The 26,239-nt window shown below is 39.2% G+C and overlaps 1 long non-coding RNA gene across 1 annotated transcript in view; it reads left to right on the top strand.

Moving 5' to 3' along the window:
• Positions 1–26,239, top strand: part of LOC114010223 (uncharacterized) — a 63,582-nt gene that overhangs the window by 16,788 nt on the left and 20,555 nt on the right. Inside the window, exons 3-6 of the long non-coding RNA XR_003551592.2 lie at positions 2,394–2,544; positions 5,904–5,957; positions 8,770–8,842; positions 9,368–9,474. This is a non-coding gene — a long non-coding RNA (uncharacterized LOC114010223). The remainder of the gene's footprint in view (positions 1–2,393; positions 2,545–5,903; positions 5,958–8,769; positions 8,843–9,367; positions 9,475–26,239) is intronic.

Here is a 26,239-nt window from a genome sequence, read left to right as displayed (position 1 = left end):
TCTGTTATAGTAAAACATATATTCAGGTGTACGTATACGTAATAATTACAGATTTCAACTGTTAGCCTACTGTACACAAATTCTATGCTGCTGCAATGGTAATCTGGTATGATTAATTCTTTATGCGATTTCATGTAAAATAATTGTTCACACACATTTGTTTTCTTTCTTACTATTTTTTATTACCACATTAAAGTTTGTGGCTTAGATCCACACTTTTGGTGAAGTACTTTCCATCACTTTTTAACATGAACTTTCTTATCTAATGGTGTTCTTTCTTTTCTGCTTCCTACTGTTAATAACTTTCTGAAGCTTAATAAAGAGAACAGCAGCAGGAACTGCATCTATCAGTCAGTATAGAAATAGCACATTTTGTGAGTGGTACTAAGGAGCAATAGCCATTAAGTCTCAGAATACAAAAATAATTATTTCACCTGTATGATGCCTGTACTGGGAAAGATTGCTTCCCCTATGGAGTCACTCTTATGAGAATTTTTAATGAAAAATGAATTAACTTCAGCCCTGAGGATGTGGCCATTGGGCTGAACAAGTCACTCCAAAAATTACAGTTCCTTTCCCCTAACTTACACAACAAGCAGGAACGGGCTCTTAAGTTTAAGTTGTCCCCTAACTGAAATCAACTGTAAAAATCTTTCTGCCTTCAACAGAACCAGATTTAAGTTACAGGAAAGACCCATCTAATGCCAGCATCTTTACTTGGGTTCTCTACAGCTGGAAAACTTTACCATATGTGATAGAAGTAATGGTGTTAGTATGGCAGGAGAAGGAGGATGCCCAAGAAGTGCAGAAATTACCTGCAAGGTTTCCAGCTGTTCAGGGTGGAAGATGACACATTGTCCTCTTGCAGAACATAATCATGGAACTGTTCAGGTTGGAAAAGATCTTTAAGATCAAGCCTAGCTGTTAACCTAGCACTGCCAAGCCCACCACTAAACCATGTTGCAAAGCACCACATCTACATGTTTTGTAAATGCCACCAGTTCCCTTGGCAGCCTGTTCCAATGCTTATCACCCTTTCAGTGAAGACATTTTTCCTAATATCCAATGTAAACCTCCCCTGATGCAACAAAGGCCTTTTCTTCCTGTCCTGTCACTTGTTACCTGGGAGGAGAGACCGACCCCCACGTGCCTACAACCCCCTCTCAGGCAGCTGTAGGCAGCAATGAGGCCCCCCCAAGCCTCCTCCTCTCCAGGCTGAACACCCCGGTTCCCTCAGCCGCCCCTGACAAGACTTGTGCTCCAGACCCCCCACCAGCCTCGCTGCCCGTCCCTGGACACGCTCCAGCACCTCCCTGTCCCTCTTGCAGCGAGGGGCCCAAACCTGAACTCGGTACCCGAGGTGCGGCCTCACCAGTGCCGAGCGCAGGGGGACGGTCACTGCCCTTGCCCCGCTGGCCACACTGTTTCAGACGCAATAACAAAGCATAAGTAGAACAATAGCTCTGAATTGTGGATCATAATGGAAGACAGCACAGAATTTTAATTTGGTGAAGTACAACTGTATATCCCTAGTGAAAGGTCTTTCTCGTTGCTGTGTGTGCATGCTTGCTTCCTGCCTCTTCATGCTTAGGTCAGCACTTAGGTGAGGCTTGTATGATACCTTTAATATTCCACTGCTTTTTATAACTACAAATCATTAGGATTAGTTTTTGTTGTGACTGGGCAACAATGTAAGAAGTGATTTTACCTCCTTGCAGTGGTATCTGCCAACATGCCTGTGAAGGACACAGTCTTTGCCTGTACAAGCAAGTTAAGTTGATTTCCCATGAAACATTTTTAAAGTAATACGGTTCCTGTGTGGATATTCTTATTTCAGAGTAGTTTCTTCACAGTTCAGCTTAAACGTGTTTGCAGTCAGATTCATAACTAAGATCCAGAGTGTACAGTGATCTGTTCAGAGGATCTCTTCGTGTGGAGAGAAATTTCTTTGCAGTATTTAATGTTAGTTTTGTGTTGAGAGCCTTCAAAATGAAGTTGAAATTCACCCCTACCTGATGGCAGCCTCTGTTTGCAACTTCATGAGAAGAGAACACAGCACTTCCACACATATACCCCTATTCACTGCAGGGCAGCGGTTTGCTGCCTGCACCAGCATTACCTGGTGTCCAGTCCTGGTAAGATCTCTGCTGTGAAACTGGGATTATAAATCTTCTTAAAGCTATGCCTCAGCCTGCAAAGTAGAACATAGGCCACAGAAAACACGAATTGAGGGTGTGCACATAGATTTTTTTTTAATGTTTTTTTTTAAATTCTGTAATTTAATTAGTACACATGACATATTTTAACACACTGTGCTGGAAGCTTGGTTCCATGTATCTTCCATTAGTTAAAGGATTGGAAAGTTCACCTTAGTTCTGTTTATATTTAACCAGATACATGGAATAAAGCAACCTGCCTTAATTAGGCTGAGACTAATTAGGATGCAAATGAGACTAAATGAATGCAAAAACTTGGATTGTAACTCACAAGAAGGATTGAACGGGTATGCTTGATCTGGATTTTCCAAGCAAGGACCCTGAGTTGGTAAGTGCTCTCTTATCTTTGTGTCAACACTGAATATTTTTTTTCCTGGGTGTACCTCCCTATAAATATGGGCTGTTTTGGATGAGAACATTGGATGAGGAACAGTGGTTTCTTTTTAGCAAAAATAACTGCTTTGTAGGTTAAATGTCTTCAAAACAATAATTAAAAAAATAATTAAAACCCAGTGAAACTCAATTTAGAAAGAAATTCAATTTACGGTTGCTTTTAAATAAAAAGTGCTAGAATATGACTCCTTGTTAGCTGTATTCGTCTCACAACAACTTGTAAACAGCTCATGAAACCACAAATGCCTAGTAGTGTTTTCTCTTAGGAAACTGTTTCCATAGAGATCTTCTGCTAAATATGTTTATATGACACCTGAAGATGAAAACAATTATTCACCCATTATATGTTCTTTCTTTCCTGAAGTACTAATGGGTTGAAATAAATTAATAAAATAGTGGACCTTTAAAACATCATTCACCTGGTCTGTGGCTTGTTTATTCACTACATTATATGTGTTCTCTGAACACATATTGTAAAAAATAATTTGATGTGTAAGCAAGGCAGAAAGTATTTTCAGCAACCACTCTATATTTTGCTGATTTTAAAATATTGCTCATTTTTAAGCTTCTTTTTTTTTTTTTTTTTTTTTTACTAGTTTGATCAAGTTTTCAATACCAGTAACATTCAGTGAGCTCTTGGAAAGTTAATACAAGAACCAAAACAAAACAAAAGGATAAACCTGAACTTGTCCTAACAATAGCATGTGCACTGGCAGAGGCAGGTTACAGGGATTTTTATTACAAAGCCATTTAAAACAGTGTAAGACTTTTTTACATTAAAAAAACTTACTAGAATAAAATGAAGTGTTTCATTATTTAATCTCTTAATTAAGATATGGAAAGATTTTACATTACAAAGTCCTACGAGCCCCTTCCCTTGAGAGGCAATTACTCCCGCTAAGGTCCTGCACGTACCACAGAGCTTCTGTGTGCAAGACCGAGCTGGACTTGTCCTTCTGGATGATGGATTTCTTCTTAACAGAGTTAAAGACGTACCGACTGCTGAGACACCTTTGTCTTCCCCAGCAGCAGGATGTGACCAGTCACTTTTTAACTGGGTGAGAAGAGGGAGCTGGGGTGCGGCTGGCCATGGGACTGCCTCCGAGCTCTTGCCCTGCTCTGCACTGACTTGCCTCTGCGGGTTTCTGAACCAGACTGTGGGAATGTCTCCTGCCGGAGGCACCAGCTCCCGCTGAGCTCCTGCAAGCAGAGCAGAATGTCACCTGAAGGTGTTGATATATTCTGCTTATTTATAAAGAGAGCGGAATAATGTATTTTACCGGAGGAGGCTTTGACAAAGCCTAAACTGGACAGATGTTTCTGGAATTGCCCCCATTACCAAAAACCAATTGTAATTTAGGTATCAGTTTTCACAGTGAATTGGTCTGTTTTGGGAAGACCATTTTTGTGCTAGTACTGTATACATATCAGACCTTGATCTGACATAAAATGTCTTGATAAAATATGATATTATCTTTCAACAAATGGCTCTAGCATTGATTTGGTCATGGATTAATAAGCACCTTGATTATTTTTTAAAGTAATGGTTAATATAAACTTGGAGAGGTAACAGTTTCATCTAAACATACAGTCTAAGAAAGTGAGAGTGTATTAAATTTCTTAAAGATTAAATAGATTGGGATTGCCAGGGATCTGCCTTTTTGTCTCTCATGCTATCGCATGATCCGTGCTGTGGCTGTGGGAGGACAAGTAGTGGAGTCAGGAAACATCAGGAAATGTTGTTATGAGTGAAGAGAAACCAGAGTGGCATTGTCACTGGAGAAGGCAGGGGAGTTAGCATGCAGCAAGGTCCCTGCCATAGGTAGGGAGAGCACTGCAAACTGATGGGCTTGCGTCCTTGGCAGAACGTTTTAATAAGAAATTCTCTTTACTTTCCTGAAAAACACTGACAATCCGAAAATAATGCATCGTAATTAGGCTGCTTGACAAGTACCATCTGAAGCTTTGTGGTACAACAATGTCTATTTCCTGGTATTTTCACTCTTGCCACTGCGGTGAAGAACAAAAGGACTTCTTCCCTGTATGTTATACCTTTGTAGCCCAGCCCAGAGCTCTCGCAGTCATCTCCCAATACGCAACAGGAGTCTTCTGACAATTAGTCTGAGCCACTTTGTCCTTCCCCGTGCTTCGTTCTACTTGAAGACAAAAGAAAGGTGTAGTACTGGTACTTGAGACCGAAGGAAAGGGGTAGGATCCAAAACCTGGAAAACTGCAGAAATGCTTTGTGTCCACGAGGCACAAAGCATCGATTCCAGCCTCAGGCGAAGAAGTTCAGCAGGTATTGTGGGCTTTGGGGGACAGGCACTGCTTCGTTAGCTGTACCTGCTCTGTGAAGAAATGGAGGACTTCAGTGTCACGGCTCAGTGAGGCACATTTCAAAAGTGGAAAGTCGACCTAAGTTTTGTAAAGCATGCTATAAACTTTCTAAATATCTGAAGTCAAAAGCAATGCTTGAATATAGATGCCATTATACTGGAGAAATTAAAAAAATATTTGCCTGGTACTTTTCAGTCAGCTTCAGCAGCTTATTAACGTTGATGTAAATTAAATTACTACTAAAAGAATATAGTCTCATTGTTAAAAAATTATCTTCCAATGCTGATGTTCTGTTGACTGAAGAGACAGAAAAGTAAATACACTACTGTTAAATATACTTATATATCACTGAAAAGTGGGGAAGAAACCTGTGGATACCTGGCTAGCTGAAAAGGGTCACATAGACATAGTCCAGCTGGCTGGACAAAAATGCACATCGCTCTCAGCTTATCTGAAGTAAAGCAAAATACACTGTCTTTGGCTGTCCTTGTTACACAGTAACAGGAAGATTTTGGTGGGAAAAGAATGTTGCAGGTGGGAACAGATAACTACAGAAGAGAAACAAGGGGCGGGCTTGGTATTTAGGCAACTAACCAATAATGAGCTTAACTTTTGTAATATGTATGAGCTAATTATAAGAAGGCATAAAAGGTGACTGTAAGAGACAATAAACGAAGTCTGCTGATCACTCATATTGGGTGACTGTGTCTTCCTTCCGTCACAACAGAAACCAAACGTGACTTCTGAATTTAGAGTTTCTCCTTTTGGAATTTAGAGCAGATGTGCTCTGTGAAATGAGCCCTGGTGCTTTTATTAAGGCCATGAAGTGGGGCTGTAAAAAGGTTCTGAAGCTGCTTCATGGGTCGTGGTTCATTAACTCTAATTGTCATGTCTGGATTCCATCTGATGGATGATCAAGTCCTTCCTTTCTTGCATCCGTTTTCTCCCTGTCTTCAGGTGACCACTTTCCGGAGCCGCCTCCTTCAGAAGTATTGCCAGGAGTGGACCTGGGTAATATTTTAAACCACTTCAGTCATACTTGAACGTGTCTTTTTCTTGCTGTATTTTCTGCTTTTCTTGTACTCTTCCTGTGTGGAGCTTTCCTCTGGGGAGAATAGAGCCATCGTTAACGAAAGGCATTTTAGATGTTGAGCAATTATGTTAGAAAAAATTTTCCTACTTGACAAGACTAATTTTTGGAGGTCAACCCTTACATACACTAAAGATAGAAAATGTAAAGGCCTCATCAAGCACCAAGCACCTTCTGATTTCAGGCTTGATATGAGGGAGTGAGGATGCACTGTTTTACATACCACCCATGTAAGACAACCACATCACTTATAGTATGTGGCCATCTGTGTGTTTCCCAAGTTCTTTTTCTTTATTAGAATTAAATGTTAGCCAAAAGCAGAACACTAGCTCCGTGGGCAGTGGAAAGGATATGGAATAAGTAAAGAACGTTCCATCCTTTATCTCAGGCTGTTTGTGACTGAAATTTGTGTCGTGGTTCTTTGGTGTCCCAAGAAAAGATATTAATGCTTGCAGACCAATGCCAAATAACACCTCTCTTTTTAAAAGTAAATGTATTTATAGGGGCATAGAACTAGCTGTTTTCCCTACTAGATTTAAAATATTAAAAAAATTTTCAGAACTTGAAATTTATTTGGCAACTTTAATTCCAAAGCTTAACTAAAACCTCATGTCATGGTAACAGCAGGAATAATCTTTAATTACTATGAAAGATTAGAACTTGATTGGTTTTCAGTGTGGTTTGAGTACCGTTAGGTACTGTTCTATATAAGTAGATAAATAATGCTGTGTTGTTAAACATTAATTAGTGTTTAATTGGTAGTAAGGAATGTTCTGAAATCAAGAGGAATAAGAGCTGTAAATCTGAACACAGTTTCTGAATTTATAAAATCAAAGTCCAAGATTCCATAAGGTTGTCTTGTCTTGGCTGTTAATGTTGTCGTAAGTATTCAAAAATTCTTTAATTTTATATGCCTAATATACTGTGCCAAAATAAAATAATCAATAAACTGCAAGCATGTGGAACAGTTGCAACACCTCTCATGTTACTAGTTTTAAATCTGTTGAATTGTTTATACATGCAGACCATAAAGTTTTGAAAAAAAACCTTCTAAATCCATTTTGCCTTAACAACAGACAGATAGCTGCCTAGAATTACAACAAACATTAAATATCTGTAAGTGTATTTATTGTTTTCAAATGTTTTTTAAATGTATTCCATTTTTGTTAATGAATTTGTTTTCCTTCAGAACGCCACCATCATGAGATATTCCTATCAGAATTGTCTGATACTCATTTCTCAAAATCTTGTCAGCATTGATGTTTCTTTTAAAATATATCCTGTTTTGTAAAATAGGAAGAAATGTCATAGATGAACTGAGAAAGGTCAATTTACTAATTGATAGGTGCACTTGAATATAGCTATCTATATGACCTATGGATGTTAGCACAGTATTACTCTGTTCAAGGTTTATTATCTGAGCAGTGGTTTAATTCTTTTAGTTGTAATCTAAAAAAACCACAATATGCATAACAAAATTAAAACAGCCTATCTTACCACGTTTCAATACACCTTTTCACTGTTATTAAGAGAGTCTTCCTATTCTCTCAAAAAAATCTGCTGCCACTCTATAGTATAAACTCACGATTTCATTCTGGGCTTTGCACATCAGCATTAATGTCATTCTTTTACAGCCTCCATCTTTCCATTATTTATTCTAAGTCAGGATCTCCCTGATCCCGATTTAGCCATGGCATGCTAAATGCATAAATCTATAATTCTGCAGTTTTCTCTATAGTATCCATATGTCTGAGAGCATAAAACAGAGATGGAAACTGATGGGTTATTTGACAGCATCTCTGGTCTTTAGTCTCATCACACTTTTGCATTTTTACTGTCTGAAAATTGACTTTTTTACCTGCATTTTATCTGTAGGTAAGGAGCTCACTGGCCTTATTTTTACACTGCAATATTTTAACTTCAGCCTCTTGTGGACTCTTTAAATTTTTCTTTAATAACAGAAGGAAGTGAGACGTTTTCAAATATAGTCATAAACCATTTTTATGCAGAGCTCTCACTTCTTCAATCTCCAGTGTTAATTTACTTCTTTGGCTTCCATTTTTCTTTTCCTCTGGGAATGTCTACTAATTTACTTCATGTCACAGTTTCATATGCATCCTAGTCCATATTTTCAGATGTTTGACCTTTATTAGCTATATAAAATATAATACAGTTTCTGCTTTGATAGCATCCAAACCCTGAAATTCATCATTAGGGAGTTGCTCCACTTCCAGTTCCTTTCTCTTGGACCACCGCTAGCTGCTTTTCAAACTGCAGTCTTTGCATAAGCTGAACATACTTAGGCTCTGGTATCTGATCTATACAATCTGCCATCAAAGAAAAAGAGGCCAACATATATTTGACCTGTTGCATAAATTTGCAGCTAGAAAAAATATTACATTCCCTGCGAAGAATGCTGGTGCCTTTAGCTGTTGTGAAGTCTAATTTGGTTTTCTTTCTTTTCTTTTCTGTTATTCCCTCACCTCCATCTACTCCTCCATACTTTCTTCATAATTGAGTGGTCCTGAAGTCCTTAGGCATCTGTGTTCTTGCCTTTAACGTATGCACTTTTGTTTTTACAGCCTCCCAAAATACAGTTATCCAATACTTTAAATATTTGCCTAACCTCTCCTTTAATGATCTTCTACATTTGAATTGTTACTGGGCTCAGGTTGTTGCTCTTACCTTGGTAACACACCTTTTTTTGATTTGTTCTTTCTGTTTGGGTTCCAGATTCTCGTTTGTCTCATGTGGGCTGTGGCCTGTGTCAAACACGGCCAGTTTAGGAGAGCGTAACAAGCTGCAGGTGAGCCATCCCACCTGTTTGTGTGGGTGTTCTTACCCTGTCCCACATGCAAGGAAAGTGCTGCTGGTTTGCGTCTCAGTGAAAGAAGTTTTCAAAACCTGTTTCAGATACACGAGCCTAAAGTCATGCATAGAGGAATAAGCAATGTAGAGTGTTTCTAGGGGGAGGAGGTGACACAGAGTTATAGAAATGTAAAATAGGAGGGGGGTGCTTGGGACTGTCTAATCACTATTAATTTCTAATGTCTTTGTTATTAATTACCTCACCATTTTTTATAAATCTTTTTTTGATATGAAGAGGACACTGAAAAGCAGCTATGTTTTTTACCTTAACTTTGCCCTATTTTGCATTTATACTTCTATTTCTGCCTCACTGAGTGCTAGTATTTCACTTTCTCCTGCGCCTCATGACCCATTGGATTATCTTCTATGGAAATCCCATTAACAATCTCTGAAAGTTTTTTGGGAAAAAAATGCTGGGTTGGGTTTTTTTTATTATTATTATTTGGTTTGGGATTTTTTTTAGAAATCTGTTAGCTTCCCTTGGGTTGGAAAGGCTTCTTGAGAAGGTTTCTGGAAGTCAGGAGCATCTGTTGCCGTGGAAGAGGGAATATGGATGTCTTCAACTTAAAGGTTAGTAGATTCCACATTGTATTTAAGTGGAAGTTGCATGAAATCCAGTCACGATGTGGAAATGTATTGATTTAAAAGACCTGACATATTAAAAACATGTTTTATAAACAAGTTTTCTATTTAACCCTAGGTATCAGTCTTATTTAGTAGTGAAAATATCTAGAGAAAGGGAGATTTTTTTTTGAATCAATGCACCAAAAACTTATCTTCTCTGTTATACACCAGTTTGAGCACAGTTTGTGATGTTTTCACAGAAATCTACCCCCACCCTTTCTTCCCATTCCATCAGCCGCAAACAAAACGTATATGGAATTCAAGTCTATATAGTGAAGAATACAGGAAACTAAAGAAAACAAATATTATTTTGAGGTATGTTTCCAAGATTCCAACCAGGTCGTGCAAAAGCCTACCTAAGGTCACTTCTCCTGCTTCTGCAACTGCCTCTGCGTTTCACGGGTGCTGTTAAGTACCGGCCTGGTGAGAGCTGCCTGGGCTCTGGAGGCAGGGGTAGAGGGAGAGTTCGAGGGAACAGAAGGGAAAAAGAGAGCCAAGCAGAGGTATGAACTAATTCAGACACTCGCATTTCAAATGTTTCTGGCTACAAAACAAGTCTGAATATTTGCTCATGCATGTAGCTTTGCATTGTCTTAATAATTTTCTGTGGGACAAAGCCAAGAGAGATGCCAGAGAATAGAGAGCCCTTTTCTTCCTATTAGTCTTTCAAATATGAATTCTCCCACACTTAGAGAACTGGGAAGCCTCTATCCTACTCACAAAACATAGTCCTCAAAAAGCCCTTTCTAAACACCACTCACACAGACGGGGTGCAAGAATATCGTATTACAAAGGGGAAAATAAAATTAGTAGACAGAGAACAGGAGCTGGTAGAGTAATTTATTTATTGCCTTCTTCCAACCCAAACTGTTAGGTTTTTAATCTGGGAAGGAATCCTTAACCTCTCTGGCACTTACTCTGCTATATATGTAGCTCAGTAACATTTACCTCCCAGGGAGAGGAAAACTGTTGTGCCCTGTGTTTAATAAGAAAGTCATCCAATCCACAAGTGTTACTGAACAATTCAAAAGCAATCCTATTAATCCAATATGGATTGAGTTTAGTCCTAAAATAATATATACTAATTCTTTAGGGATCCCTGTGAAAGTCTTAATGTTCAGATCTAACTCCCACATCAGTCTGAAAGCACAGGACTGGTTTTTCTTTGTTTTTTATCCTCCTCTGTAGTGCTTTTCAAAGGTGGCTTATTTCCCCTCAGTTTTGCCACAAAAGGGAGTTAGTAAACTGTAAAGCCTGTATGTTGGGAGGCAAAGGGGTGACAGGGAAGCACTCTGGTAATGTTTTTATGTGTGGGAGGGCTAGGCCTATTAGGTTTCTCCATAAGTTTTCTCAGAAAAAAAGTAAGACAAGAAAACTGTCTTGCTCCTAATGACCTAGACCCCTTGAATCTTGTGTTTGATTTTGATATGACTGTCTTTGAATACCTCCATTTCATTCTGATCAGCACAAGGCATTACATGGTCTCCTCATACCCTTTTTTAGTTGGAAGGCCTGAATTCAGTCTGCGTTTGACAGAGCAGTGACAGAGGATGCTTATGAGTGGAAGCATCTCCCTGGTCCTTACACTAAGTGAATGGGGAGCAGGAGGAAAAGCGCTGGTCACTATGGGGTTTTCCTCCTGCCAGCCAAATGATATAATCACCCAAGCACCTATTTTCATTCTCTCCGGTGTTGTTCTGGGAGTCTTTTCCTTCCTGGTGGTGTACCTCTGCTGCAACACAGGCCTTTGTTGAGAGGTGACATATCACATGCCTCAAAATGTATACTTACTGACAGCAGAGTCTATAATGCCCTGAAATAAGGTGCTCAATGTTATTATTTGCCATACAATAATAATTCAACTTTAACATTACAATGCGTTCTAAAGATGTGGGGGATTGGTGGCTGTGCCGGAGCAAGGCATGACAAGTACTTATTGAGGTTAACCTGGTGTGGGATGGTAAAAGCCTTGTTGCAGCCGGCTAGTTTTGACAGTGCTGCAACATACCTCTTTCACTTTCTGCCCTGTCACAGAATCATGGAATGGTTTGGGTTGGAAGGGACCTTAAAGACCATCTAGTTCCAACCTGCCCGTCATGGGCAGGGACACCTTCCACTAGACCAGGTTGCTGTAGCAGCCTCAAGCAATCCTCCAGAAATTTGGCATAGGTCCTCCAGTGAAACAGGAGCACAGCTAGTACTTCCATTACGAACATGTAGCAGCTAAGACCATTCATGTAGGAAGTGGAAAACTTCATTTCAGAGCCTTCCTCAAGGGAGCCTAAATACACCACAGAAAGTGCTAACTGCAAGGTACAACCTAAGCCGAAAGAACGGTCTGTCCTGTTGCAAGTGTGCAGAAAAGAATTAACATTCAATAGGCTTCTGGTGTGGTTTGTGCACTTGACCAGAGGAAGGTGGTAGACAAGCAAGTCTGCTGAAACGAAGAGCTCGTTTATGTTACTCTGGCGACCTTGTACCACTGGGGAAGCATTGAGCCCTGCATTAAGAAGGCAGATTGTGTCTCCTGTGCAGCCCTGATGGATCCTACTGACCAGCACATAGTGGGATTTGGGACTCCATGCTATGGGGAGCGTTGTATTTGACCTGATGTAGGTGGATTCCTGCTCACCATACGGGGTCTGGGACATACTGGATCAGCTTAATAGCTACATCTTGCCTTGTATCCTCTCTGACAGCAGTCATTAGCAAATACATATAAACTCTTAGTGAAAGAGTCAAAGAAACAGACATGTATAGAGTCAGTCTTCCCCCAAAGCATTCTGTTCTCGTGAATTCAGGGTTTTATTAGCCATTTTGGAACAACTTCTTTTGGTCTGCCCAGCCCTGTTCACAGCAACTGGTGTGTTCAAGTCTGGATTCAGGTGCCAAAAAGTTAGGGGAACCACGTCTTCCCTCGGATATGATCCTAAAAATATTCTAGTCTTCTTCCTTTTCACCATCATCCATCTCTTCCTCTTCTGGCCTTTATACCTTTAAAGACTTTCACACTCCTAGCAACTAAAATTGCATATAGATTACATTCAGCCAAAGGAACCACTATAATTATTTCAGATTAAATGCATTCTTTTGTTTAATTTTTCAGCAATTACCTGCAAATTTTCACCTCTAGGGCCATGTCAGTGTTGCCATACAGATGGCTGTGCATTTCCATGCATATCAGTCCAGCGTAGGCTCTACTGTTACTAAACAGCTGCACCATGGGTGGTCTCATACAGCTTTTTTTTTTTCAAACAAAGTGTAGAAAAGCCTTATGTTTTCATTATGCAGGCATAGTCTGGTTTTAGTAGTATATTACAAGCTATACTCACCCAAGCTACTAAAAACAATACTCACCCCAAAACCTCCATAAGTCTTAAGAAAAATACATATGTGTGCAAATATATATTGTATAGAGAATAATATTAAATATAAAAATCCTCTCACATTATCAGGTCTAATTACCTATGATTTTTAAATGCTTTATTTTAAATCATGAAATTAGGAATATAATTATACTATGGTCTCCCACTTCCAGTAGCTTCAAACAATTGAATGCTTATGGTGCTTAATTTTTGAAAATGTCCTCTTTTTGCATTACTTTTCCATTAGGTGTAATACTAGTCTTAAATACTCATTTTCTATTTTGGCTTTAGGATTAAAAGTTGTTCTTTTGAGCCTGAATCATATATAGTTTTCTTACTGATTTGTGAAAGGGACTTTCAGGTTAACAAAAGCTGTCTCTGGACTTACGGTATTGTAAAATGGATGCCTGGCATTCTTCAAACTGCAACAGAAGGAAAGTAATAAGGACACTTTCACTTACAAAGCCAGAAATAAAGGAAAGGTGGAATGTGCCTCCATTCTCTCAAGTATCTAAGATGTCATGACCACTTATCTGGTGCTCTGATACTATTAGATGAGACATGCTGTGACCATGGTCAGTCATAAAAATGGTTCTGAATGGATCCTGATTCTGAAGCCCAAGTGAGTTTTTACCATTGATCTCAGTAAACCTCATTTCTAAGTAGTCCCAGCCATAAAAGGGACATATGCCACATACTGGGGAGTCTTACATGTCTAGGTAATTTTATTCCATTTAAAAACCATTATTAAAATCTCTGTTGTGAAACCCAAGTAATATTCCTGTATTCTGTGTCCATAAGGTAGTGTAACTTCTATTATAAGTTTCATAAGGATATTATTGCAGGGTTTAAAGCAGTTATTGAAAAATACCTTTATTTTATTGCTATATTATCAGAGTGGTAAGGAGATCAGATTTATGGTTAATTTTAAAACAAGGAACATAAATTCCAAAATTCCAAGTTCTTTTTTATCAAGTCAACCAAAATTTTACTGCCATGTCATTACTTAAGTAAGTAGGATACTTCTGAATATTTTATAGTACAAATAAAGTTTTGGCCTCTTATTAGGGATATACTTAAAGTATTTTAGAGAGCTTTCACACAGGGCAAAATCAAACACTAAAGACACTAAAGACAGAAGAAACATAGGTGTTAAAGAAAGGTGATGATCATAGCAAAGCCTACAAAATACTAATTACGTTATTCTAAGCAGTGACACAGTTTTTAATAAGACCTGAGAACAGTTAAGCAGCAGAGAAAAGGATTTTTATGTGACTGTATAATCTCACAGTCTTTGACATTTTAAATTATGCCACCCCATGGGGTTCTTGTTTTGATTCACCCCAAAACAACTCAAAACTCCTAATTCTGACTATTTTGCTGGTTTAGAGTTTGAAAATATTGACCTCTAGAGCAGAATGCATCAAGCGTATGAATTATGTTATTGCCCCTCCTCATGGAAAGAAACTGATACTAAACTATCAGATGAACGCAGGTCACTTAACTATCGTCACTATAAGATGGTGAAAAGGGTCCCTTTGTGACTAAGGACAGGTAAAACAATTCCTCAGGTTTCCTTCTGCAGCTCTAAAGCTGTTACATGCTTTGATTTTCCCTAATAAGAACAAGTGCATAGTCAAATCTCTTTTTTCCTGAATTTTTACTTTGTAGGTAACATACAGGTGAGAATTGATGAGCTGGGATGGAAATGTGTGGAAAACTTTATCATGTAATGCAAAGCTTTTTATTTAAAAATTATTTAGGAATTCCTAGTAATTGCTTAAGAAGATTTGTATTACATGATCACATTTTTCCTTCTCCTCAGTATGTCCTTCTCCAATGTAATCGGATTTATTGACTAGTATGAAACAGTGTTACTCTTTCTTTCTTGCAATGCTCAGGACTTGGCCCTTACCCTTCTCTTCTGTAAAGTAGCAAGTGATGTACAGCATTTGTTGTTCCCTTTGGCTGGATTTTGGAAGTTCTAGCTGATGTAATTTTTCTAGAAATAATCTGTTCTTTGTAAATGTCCAACCATTGAGCTTGTTTGACCCTTATTTTTGTAAGGAAGAGAAACAGAAGGGGTTTTGCCTGCAGACTTGTGTGCCTGAAGTGTTCCATTCCATGGCCTCACAAGGCTTCCCAGCAGTTTGTAATCAAAAGAAAATTTATTTAGAGAAATCATGGAAATATTGAACTTCCATAATATACAATATATTATAATATTAAAAGTATCTTAAACATTTCAGAGAATAGCAAGTTCTTAAGTGCACTTACCAGTTACACTTATCATTGCCCCATATATCAGTACTTACATCATTACAGAAGTTTGTAGTGAGTCTTCAAAGTGATCAGCCCAGACAACCACAACCTCTATGGACACTATTTTTAAACATTAGGGATCAAAAAAGATTAAAAATACACAGTTTCAGTCTCATGTTCCTCTTTGGGTTTGGGGGTTGTGGTTTTTTTGTAGGTTGTTTTTTTTTTTTGTCAACACAAATCCCATTGTAAGTCTCCGCACCCCATGTGAGCACACTGAAATGCCATTAGCCAGGCATATATAATGAAACTGGGTGTACTGCTGGCATAATTCAGTACCCTCTGGTGTTGCTTATGATGTAAGGGGTAAAGCAAATTCAAATGCATCTCATTTCTTGTCACTGCCCACAGGAGCTAGGCAGAATCTGTGTATCTTCCAGCACACTGCATAGTTCAGTTAGTCACTTGTACTAATAGCTAGCGTGGCCACCCTGGCTTCCAATGCATTTTATTTCAGCTCTGGCTGTACAGAGTGCTCATAAGATGTAGACTGAACCATCTCTGCTCTGATTTTAGAGTCTGCCCTGCAGGACAGCTCTGCCTGACACACTGCTTTGTTTAGTATCTGTTAAGGGGGCATAGCATTCCCCATGCCTCTTCTACCTTTCCGGAGAAGTGTAGATCAAGAGCTCATGCTACCTCCCAGAATATGCTCCTAATGAAGAGCTGTAAGAAGTGTTTGATTGAGGTATTTGTTCATGAGCAACCTCTGCCTGCCTCAAAGCTGCATTTGTTAAATATTAGAAAGGGAAGTCACCCCTCTGGGAGAGGAAGGCTCCAGAAATGTATGCTGCTAGCTGGCACTAAGACGTGCCAGTGGGTGATGCCTGGTCTCTGCAAGGGCTATGCCCTATGATTTCCCATCCCAGGAGGGAAAGTTAGATGGTAACTCACCTCCCTCAGGAAGGACATCAGAAGTACTTGTATGTTTTAGTGTTTGTACACTTTCTACATTTTATGTATATGTTTATGCATATTATCTTAGGACCAGGTAAATTTTTTTCAAGGTATCTAAGCAGTCTCCAAAGCAGAGATCAGATTAAAATTCCCCAGCCCGAGGTGTTTTTCTTGTGTGATTAGATAGCCAGGCTACCTCCTACTTGTCCTGCCTTTCAGGAGGGGAGCTTGCACCTCTCCTGCATGGTGGCAAACCCCTGGCAGCAGCCACTGGAGCCTGTCCCGTGATCTGGCCTTACGGACCCTCCTGGAAAGGGGAGCTTTTCATGCAAACCCTCCCAGGTTTGGGAATGGTTTTAAGCTGACCCATACCTCCTGAATCCTGGTTGACTGGCTATGGTAGGAAAAAAAAGAGTTGCTCCTCTTCCATCTGCATGCTCACAACGGCTCAGTCCTTCATGTGCCCGAGCAGAGAGTAAGTGCTAAGACCAGAGAGGAGCCGAAGTTCAGAGCTGTGCTTGTAACCCCTGTTTCTCACCGAGTAACCCCCAGCCACCACCTCCCCTGCACAGGGGAGCTGGGTGTTGAGCTCAGGGTGTTCGGAGCCATCAGGCTGGAACAAGCCATTGAAAAACTCAAATATGGTGTTTAACACAGTCGGTGTGTCACCTCCACTTTCACAGAAGGATGGTTTTTATCTTAAAGTAATTAGAGCTTTTTGAAATACTGCTTTTATCACATGAATCCCACAACTCACTTTTAACGAATACAGACAGAATCCTTCCCCAGATTTCGGTGTTAGTGGCAGCGTGATGGACTTTGTACCAGTGAGGAGGGAGAAGGAATCAGGGTGCCGGTATGAAAAAAGGCATCTTGAAGAATTTACATTATTTTAATATAAGTAACTTTTAAAAACAGTGGTTTAGTATAGGCAATCCTTCCTTTTTTTCCTCTTTTTGTATAGCTGGTTTTCTTTCTGAGGGAAAAAAAGTATATTTATAGGTAAGGAGAAACAAAATCTATGGGGCAAGGAGTATTTCTTGCTAGTAACTTCCTTGCTGTCTTGCCTTTTGGATTATGCTGTGTAAGTGGAGCAAAAGAGTAAATTTATTCAACTGAAATTCAATTAGTGCATATGAAATCAAATTTCCCTGAGGCGAAAATCTGCTAAGTAAATAGAAGGACTCCCTTGCATGCACCTGTGTTTGGAATAGCTTGTCACGCTATGGAGATATGAATAGCAAGACAGGCATTTTAATGTTCAGACTTGAGATTTCAATCCTAACAGACACTGCTGAGAGCAAGGCTTCCAGGAGTTCATGTGCTGTTTCTGGTCTTTGCAAGATAATAATTCTGCAAGTAGCACAGACAGTGGCTCACGGTGACTAGATATCTCCCTCCAGTGGAAGATTTATTGCATGAACTCTACTTGAGACTGTGCTTCGAATGGCTGTCTTTTGCAGCAAATGCATCACAAGCTATTAACGTCTTGGTCCCTTTTACCTTTTCACAATAAATCTGTATCTTTTATATTTCTTAAAACAAAACTCTGTAAAGTGCATTGCACTTTGCTTCAAGGGGCTGTGGTCTGGTTGTTGGGAGGGATACAGGTCAAGTAACTAAAGGAATTAAAGTCAAGGCTTACTTGCTACACGCAAGAAAGAATCGTTAAGAAACCAGAAGACTGCTTCCTCGCTCTTATTCGTTATCCAGAAGAGCAACAGTGGCACTGGGGCATGGAAATTATGCTCCGTGTAAGTTGTGACAGTGGGTTTAGCCCCTTCTAAAAAGGCAGCTGGAAACATGCTGCAGCCTCCTTCAGACTAACCTCCCACTACAGGTCCCCAGGCGATCTGTGTTCCTCAGCTTTTGCTCTGACTGGGTCCTGTACCCCGAGCTGTGCCAGGTGCTGGGCTGCAGACCTCAGACTGTGAAGAACAATATGTAATGCCAGCAAAAAGGATTCGTAACATATGCAAAGAGTATATTCTTGATCTCACACCGAGGTTTTCTGTAGGCTCCTGTAGTACTTCCAGAAGCTACTATTATGCATAGTATAATGATACATGCTTTATTTTAAATTTAATTTTCTGAATTAAGTTTCATGATCCTTAGGTTTACGATTTGGGAATTAAAATCTTTTGACAACAAAACAAGTGCAGAACAGGCTTTGACTATAGAAATTTTCTTATGACACATCTGGTGAGGCACTTCTGCATTTTTCAGTAGTGTCCATCTTTAATGCAAAGACATAATTCTATCCTGTACTTGTTCAGTGCCCTTCTTCAAGTATCTCAGTTGCCATGTTATTGGGAATTTGTTTTACTGGGGCCTCAATTAATGAATTAATGCTCTCAGATTTCCTTTTTAATTTTTTTTTTCCCTGAACAGTTCCAAACAATCTGCTTTTTTTCTTCAGTTTGAAACAGACTTTTGAAAGAAGATGTTCACGTTTGCACGGATTATTGCATTTTCTCAAATGCAGGGTAATCTTAAAGAACAAGCCCTCGTTTCTCTGAGGGAGGAAATATCTGTCTTTGAATGGAAGGTAAAGCATACTTCCCCTCACTTCCTAACTACATTATTTGGTATTTCTAGTTTGCCACAATTTACCGTGCACACTCCTCCCTCCCAGTCCCTTTCCTCCATTGCAGTGGCAGATCTGAGCATTGGCTTTTGAACTGGCACAGGAACTGCTGCTTCACGCTATAGGCGCTGCTATACAATACCATTATAAAATACTGTAATATGAGGTAAGATTGTTTTTTTAGGACAATTTCCCTCAAAAATTGCTTTAGAAGCTTGAGAAATACAGCATAATATTTTTATTTCTCATTTTCCTTAAGCTAAATAAGTGAAAAATACACACTGTGTTCTACATTGTGGGAAAAGCAAACAATGTGCAAGCTTCCTGGCCACAGGAGACAAATAGAACAAGAACACAAAAGTACAACGATCTCCACCTAAAAAATGAAGCATAAATAAGAATCACCTCATAGCCCTCTTTTTCTGTTCAGATAACATGATATATGGAAATCAAAGGACACCCCTTTCAGCTGTTAGCAGAAGATATTGGCCCAGCGCTGTACCGCTGTATGAAAGGATGAGCGTGCTAAACGTCCTATGAAGAACATCTCCTTACCCAAACATCTGTTTCAGTTAGCTTTGAATCAAGACATGTGTTTCTAACATGACACTCATTAACATTAGCACAATGAGGATGTTATGGATATGTGGTTTTCATTCTCCTGTTGCCACTGTATCTTAGGCAGCAGGCTTTATTTTATTTTACTAGCATAGTGTGTTTTGCTTTCATGGCAGTTCTGTCTAACGTTGTTGCATACAAGATACTTTAAACATAGTTGTGACCTGGAACGTGAGAACTAGGCCTGCTGAGCACACCAAGGTCTACGAGACATTTGGCACCTATGAGCTCTGTCAGGGTTCTGCTCTCATATAGTGCTTGGCAGAAGATTTAGCTTTCCCTTTGCAATGTGAAAGCATGGCTGTGGTGATAAAAACAGGACAAGGGAAAAGTTCTATTGCAGTTTTGCTGCTAAGGAGATGCCGTCAGAACTAATGCTACATCTCTGTTGTAAGTTACTGTGGAAGCCGAGGGCAAGGAAGGAGAGCTGACCTTGTCTTTGCACACTTGCAGGCTTAAGTTTAAAATCAATACAATTCCATTAACTTCCCTTTTTAATCTTGTAAGACACACTTATAGACAGGTGAAATAGTGTCTTGTCTTCATATCCATGCCTGCGCAAAACATGTTTGTTGCCGTGAGGACCGTGCGCCTGGTGGCACATGCTTCCCCCCTTGGAGTGCACGGAGTTGCTATTCTTGCCGTGTCGGTACAATGGGCTTCTCCCAGGAAAAACAGCTTGTGTCCACGCTGTCTGAATGAGGTCAGTTCTCATGGCAACCACACTTTATCCACAGAAATGTGTATTGTTTTCTAACACTTTCCCCTTCTCTGAAGAAATGATGTAAAATCCAAGGGAGCAGAGGAGCAAGAAAGAAACCTAATTGGCATGCAAGCGGCAAATGCTGTAGCACTTACTTGCCTTTCATGCGGATCGTTGTTATTTCAAAAATTATTGCGCAGCCCAAAGTTTTACAAGACGACACATATTTTAAGAGCACTCCATTAGGGTTGCTCAGCAACATGCCCATGCAGTAGATTTTTTTTTAGACAGAAGTCAAGTTAACCCAGGGTTAGTTACTGTTGGTTATGGCAGAAAGCAACAGCTCTGGTGCTGGGCGCCTCGGGAGGTTATTGCAGTCACTTCCTCCTTCCCTCTTTTCCTTTCCCCTTCTCCAGTTTAAGGAAGCTTGCTGGGGCTCGGGTGATCCCGTGGGAGGCCGGGAAGAAAAGAGGAACTGCTTTGTTGGTGGGGATGGCCGGAGCTCCCTGCTCCACTCCAGCGGCCCCATGAGGCTCCTGCCAGCAGGGGATCAGGTGGCATGAGGGTGACTCTCAGCGCTACGCCTGCCTCTAACTCCGGAGTTCTCTGCTGATGGTGTAAGGCTATGCTAAATCTCCTTTTAGAACTAGCAGGGAATGGGTTTTGTTTTGTGGGTTTTTTTTTTCCAGATTTCAAACCCTTTTGAACAGGAGAAAGACACCCCCCATGCTTTTAATGGCATTTTCACTCTTTTAAAAGGGAACCTCAAAAGCCAACTCCTTTAAAAGACTTGACCTCAGCCTAATAAAAAAAAACATTTACCTTGATTACAAGAACATCCTCAGTTTTGCCAGCCTAAGCACCTTTTAAGTCCCCAGACCATGAAGCAGAGCTGCTGCTAGGAGAAAAGCCTCCCGTACAGAGAACAGCCACTTACTGACTGGGAGGCTCCTTACAGCGTGGTGTGGCTGGGTCCCAGGGCGCAGATCCAGCCATAAAAGATCTTGCTGTCACACCTGAGGCAATAGCTATGCTTGTTACTTGTATTGATGCCTTAACTGATTGCCCTCTGCCCTTTGTATGGTATTGTAAAGCTAGCGTCGGGTACTGTAAGTCTACCAGCAACACTATCAGAAAACCTACAATTAGAATATTAGTTAGTAAAACCTGTAAAGTACTGTATTTATTTTAAATTATTACCTTCTTTGTTGTCATGGGGGTCACTGTAGATAGAAGCCAGGGTAAACAAGGAGAAAATGACAAAAGCCAGCAAGATGAAAGCTACTTCAAGGTTTGTGAAGGGCAGCTCCATGAACTGTCACTGCTTCGCCTAGGAAAGAGTGTCAAGGTTTACTCTGCTGGCTGAGGAAAGGGACTGCTGTCAATGGAGGCGGTAAGTCTTAGTCAGAGATACTAGATCCTGGTCAAACTGGTTAAGTAACTTCAGCAGGTAAGGAAACAATACTGCTGGCTCATACAAGAATGCAAGTTCAAGCCCTTTTTCCTGAGGGCATACTAACGTACAGTTGCTCTAGGGGACATTTACAGCAGTTATTAAAGTAAAGCTGTGCTTAACTGGACATCTATATCCATCTGTATCCTATATTTATTTTATATGTATTTATGTACAATGCATTTAATAACAGGAGCATTTTTGACTCTGAAATAATAGTAAATACATCCTTCTTAAAAAGTATCTGCAAAATCTGTAGGAAAGCATAGATTTTCTTAACAGTAAAACTCCTAGTATATAAAAAGTATTTTCTATGTAGTGGAAAGTTTAAAATGTACGAGAGAAAGCCCCAACATTACAACCAAATTACAAATCAAATCCCAATCAATACTGTAGGGATTCTGAAGTCAATGGAAATGTAGTGTTCGGTTGCCCACAGGATTTAGCTCTAGAAAGCAGTCTCCATGAAATCTTAAAAGCAAGGAGTCCAATACATTCCTACAGAGAAGTTGTAAAAAATCAAAAGCATATAAAGAAATGTAAAGAGCTTGCAGTTAATAAAGGGAAGCCGGCACTTACTGATTGCCAGGAATTTGTGTGTATACGCCACTGGGGTTTCTTCAAAATCATCCCAGTTGTATAAAATGATTTTGGTATCTGGACTGAGTTAATCACGCACAGCTGGAAGGATCTAATGTGATGTGGTTCCCTGATGCTTTTCAGTTGCTGCCTTGCTCGTGGCAGGTACAGTCCACATCAGACTAGAGAGTGGTGAAAGTGAAACGAGAAGGCACAGCTGGGTGAGGTTTCCCTCTTGTACCTGCCTACAGGACACTGCGATGCAAGCAAACTGAAGCAACAGAAGCTGTAGCAATGCCATTGGGACAGTATAAAGATTGCATGTTGTAAATCATGTTGAATTTTAAGCCCTAGTAAAATATTAACATGATTGTAAACAAGACTAACTCCTATAAGAAAGAGAAACCCAGGTCAGTAAATGTATCAGCAGGAATTTTGAAATTCAGATCCATACTGATATGAGCAATAATTATTAGGATGATGTGGCTATATCAGCAAGAGCCAAACCTGTATAGCTGCAACTTCTATGCAAAACGGTCCTTTTGCAGGATCTTTCTGATCAGTTTGTGAGGATTTTGTTTGCTGTAAAGTCTTGGTCTGAAAAACACAAATACCATTTATACAAACTAAAGCATCAGTGACCTCTGATTGTATTAGCCACATGTTGATTAAAGGGCATTTCTAAACTATAATTTTTTAATATTCTGACTATTCTATTGTTTAAATATTTTGACATTTCTACTTCTGGTCTTGTGTATAGTGATCTAAGCAGGAGTATTTCCAGGCAAAGGAGTGATGCTTATGAAACCCAATGTCAATAACACCTGAATAAAACAGGAGAATGTGGATATAATTTGATCTCTGTCACATCCAGTGAATCTTCTGCTGGATCATTTTTGCAACAAACAGTTCATTAGTAGCTATTATAAATCTCTCTTTATGATTTGTAAGAGTGAAAACATAATTACATGTATCACAACTTCCCTTTTTATATGATGGATTAATTACCCCATTTTATTCAATAAATGAAAGCATCACCTATTCCAGTCAGAGGTAAACTTACAGCTGTGTATCTATTGTAAAATCTATTATTGACTGTATTTATGCATGCTTTTTCTTTGCAACAGACAATATTTATATATCTGCCTGAATTTAGGCGTAAATTCAAAACTTACGTTTTTTTTCTATATAGTCAGATTCTTCCATTATCCCGTATGTAAATAAAGCTGATGAATCTTTCATGCTCTTCTTAACTGATAAATTGTGCTATTGAAGAAGAGGCCTGATTTCTGAAAGTATGCTACAGTTGATGACAATTTTTGATATAGTAGCCTGCAATTTCTTGAAGGAAAGTAATTAAATAAAACTGATACATTTTATATTGTTGTGCATGTATGTGTAGTGTAGTCATTTATGTAATCGATATCTTTACCTATACATCATTAAGTAGTTAAATATCAATCATAAAGCCTTAGACATTAGCCAACACTAGAAAAAATTAATCTAAACAGCTGTAAGTAAAAGAACTGAGGGTTGATGATGCGTTTCAATTTGCAGAGTTCTGCTGAAAGCAGCCAGGGGGTCAGCTCAGCTGCCTGGTGCATCCCAGTTCCCCTCGCTGCCGGCAGTGCCGGTTACCTGCTGCCGTACTGCGAGCAGAGCCAGGTACTGGTGCTGAGCTATAACTACCGGTAAAGAGAGGCAAAGGAGAGATACACAGTAAAAAACATTTTTAAAGTGTTAATTCTGAATATATACTTACGTATAGAAACACTTAAGTCTGATTTAGATCAACACTGTTATTAGAAAAAATATGCAGCTATCAGAATAAAGTTATCATTTGACTTACTATTAAAAATCACATAACTTTATAATAAATTATTAAATTTCAGTGTTCATCTATTTGTACACTGTCCGTTATACGCTAAGGAAACACCACATCGTTCTGCTTGATGACTGGTTCAATGGAGACATGTTCAGTGGAAGACCAGAACCCTCTGCCTATGTCCTATGTCTGTCACCAACAGAGAAAGTATTCAATAAATATTTGTTAAAGATAGAACGTGCCCCATATTGAGGTCTTATTAATACTTTAGGAATAATTTACAAACAGACACAAGTTCTGTTCATATATCTACGAGGCTAAAGAAAACAGGTGTTAGCCCCTCCAATGTATCTGTACTGTGGCTGAAAAAATGACACCTCCGCTACTGAGTACCTAAAACAAAAGCAAAGCCACCAAACAAACTTGGATTGAGTGCTGGATGATGTGAGCGAATCAATTCCATATGTTTAAGTTTCTTTTGATCCAGGTACCAATATGCAAGGCTAACACATTCTTGTTTGACTCGTCAAAATTTCCTGTATTAAAAGAATTGCTTACTAAGCCTTCATTTTTGTGGCAAATAAAACATGAAGTTATTTTATATAAATCTATAAGTGCCTAAGCCAATCTATAAGAGCCAGGGAACAAGTTCATTAGGGTTTCCTAACCATGCCTGTTACCTTGTTTTGCCATGGCAAACAGAAATGCTGTTAAAAGCCTCAGGAAGGAGTAGCAGTTAAACAGAAAGATTAAGAATAGGCTCAAAAGTAAACACCTTATTCAGCATCATCATATCATAGGGAATCTTCAAAGCAAAAGTGGTGGTGCTACTGTGCAGGAAAGAGTTAAGCCTTCTGGCTCCAAAATGTTGGGAAGGTGTTTAAAGCAAAACTTGCCTGTTGAATATGAATAACCTTTCAAAACATGGGTTACTTGCTATGTTTCTGATATCGTTCTCCATCGATGAAAGCAGATTGTGTTGAGCAGGCTAGAAGTTAGGAAAAGAAGAATGTGCAGATGTGGGAAGAGATGCTGGTGGTGACAAAATAAAAATGAAGTTTGATATCCTTATAGAGAAATTGGACTAGTTTCACCATCACTATGTGTTCACAGGTATGCTATTAAAATATAATAATAAAATAGTAAAATTACCCCACTTGAGATACAGCTGCTGACATTTTACTGAAGACTGATGAAACCCCAGATCTTTATAATGTGTTCTGTTAGCTTTGGAATCAGATTAACTTGAAAAAAGGAAAGGAAGGTCAAGATGATTTTGGAAAGGGTGTTAAAAGGTTTGCACTGAAGTATACCCATAGAACCACTCTAAAACCAGATCAGACTTACAGAATGTTCATACAGCCAAAACCAAATGATGTCTTATGATTTATCCATTTACCAGGTGGCGGAAATAGAGTCAGCATCAGAGCTGCTGTTCCATGGTTGCGTAAGGTTTCTTTGTCTAACTTTTTCAAAGAAATGTGTATGAAAAGTAGTTCAATGGCCAGATTCTTCAGATTTTTATTTTCTATATGAAATTCCGGCCCCACTGGGATCTTCAGAAAGCTGATCCATTACACTGGTGGCTTGGATTTCACTAACTGTAGCAAGCTCCTCCACAAATGTTGGTTGACTTGTGTGGGATGACTGAGAAAATAAAGAATTAACTGACAGGACTGAATGTATCTATTATGGCCTTAGAAAAGATGAAAGAAACATGTGAGACTGAAAAGAAAAGGAAAATCCAGCATTTCTCCAAGCAGAGCTTTTAATTTAAGAGATTAGACAAGGACAGAACATAGATTAGAATAAGAACTCAGTGGGAGCGGGACAGAATAAAATCCATAATTTGAAGTTTTAATTATTATTATTTTTTTTAATCTATGCACTTTTTTTCTGGTCTATATTGCTTATATGATAAAGTAAAATTGTAGGAAAAAAATTAATATGGGACAGCTAGAAAATATAAAGCAAATATATTCTACATACCTGCACACCTGTTCCTGACACTGGAAATACCGCTGTTGGTGAAGTGGAAATATCCCTCATGATAGCGCTTGTATTTTGCAATGGTATGTTCTTACTGGTTTTGCAGAGGCACCTCCCCACATGCTGACACTGCTGCCATAGCTGCTGTGGTCACTGCTGAAACTGAACTGTTGACTTGACCATGTAGATGGTACACTCAGGCCCAAAAGGTGTCAGAAAATGAGGAGAGGCAATATCCAAACTTTAATAATTTTCTACTTTAATTAAAATCCAGCTTTGTAATTGATAGAAACTATTTGATCTGATAAAAAATGGTGGACTAAACCAAATAAAGTGCAACAGTCGAAGAGTGACTTATGGAAGTGCAACATCT

This window comes from Falco peregrinus, chromosome 2 (genome assembly GCF_023634155.1).
Source record: "Falco peregrinus isolate bFalPer1 chromosome 2, bFalPer1.pri, whole genome shotgun sequence".
Classification (NCBI taxonomy): domain Eukaryota; kingdom Metazoa; phylum Chordata; class Aves; order Falconiformes; family Falconidae; genus Falco; species Falco peregrinus.
The sequence above is the reverse complement of the archived record's forward strand: the minus strand, read 5'-3'. Positions and strand labels throughout refer to the sequence as shown.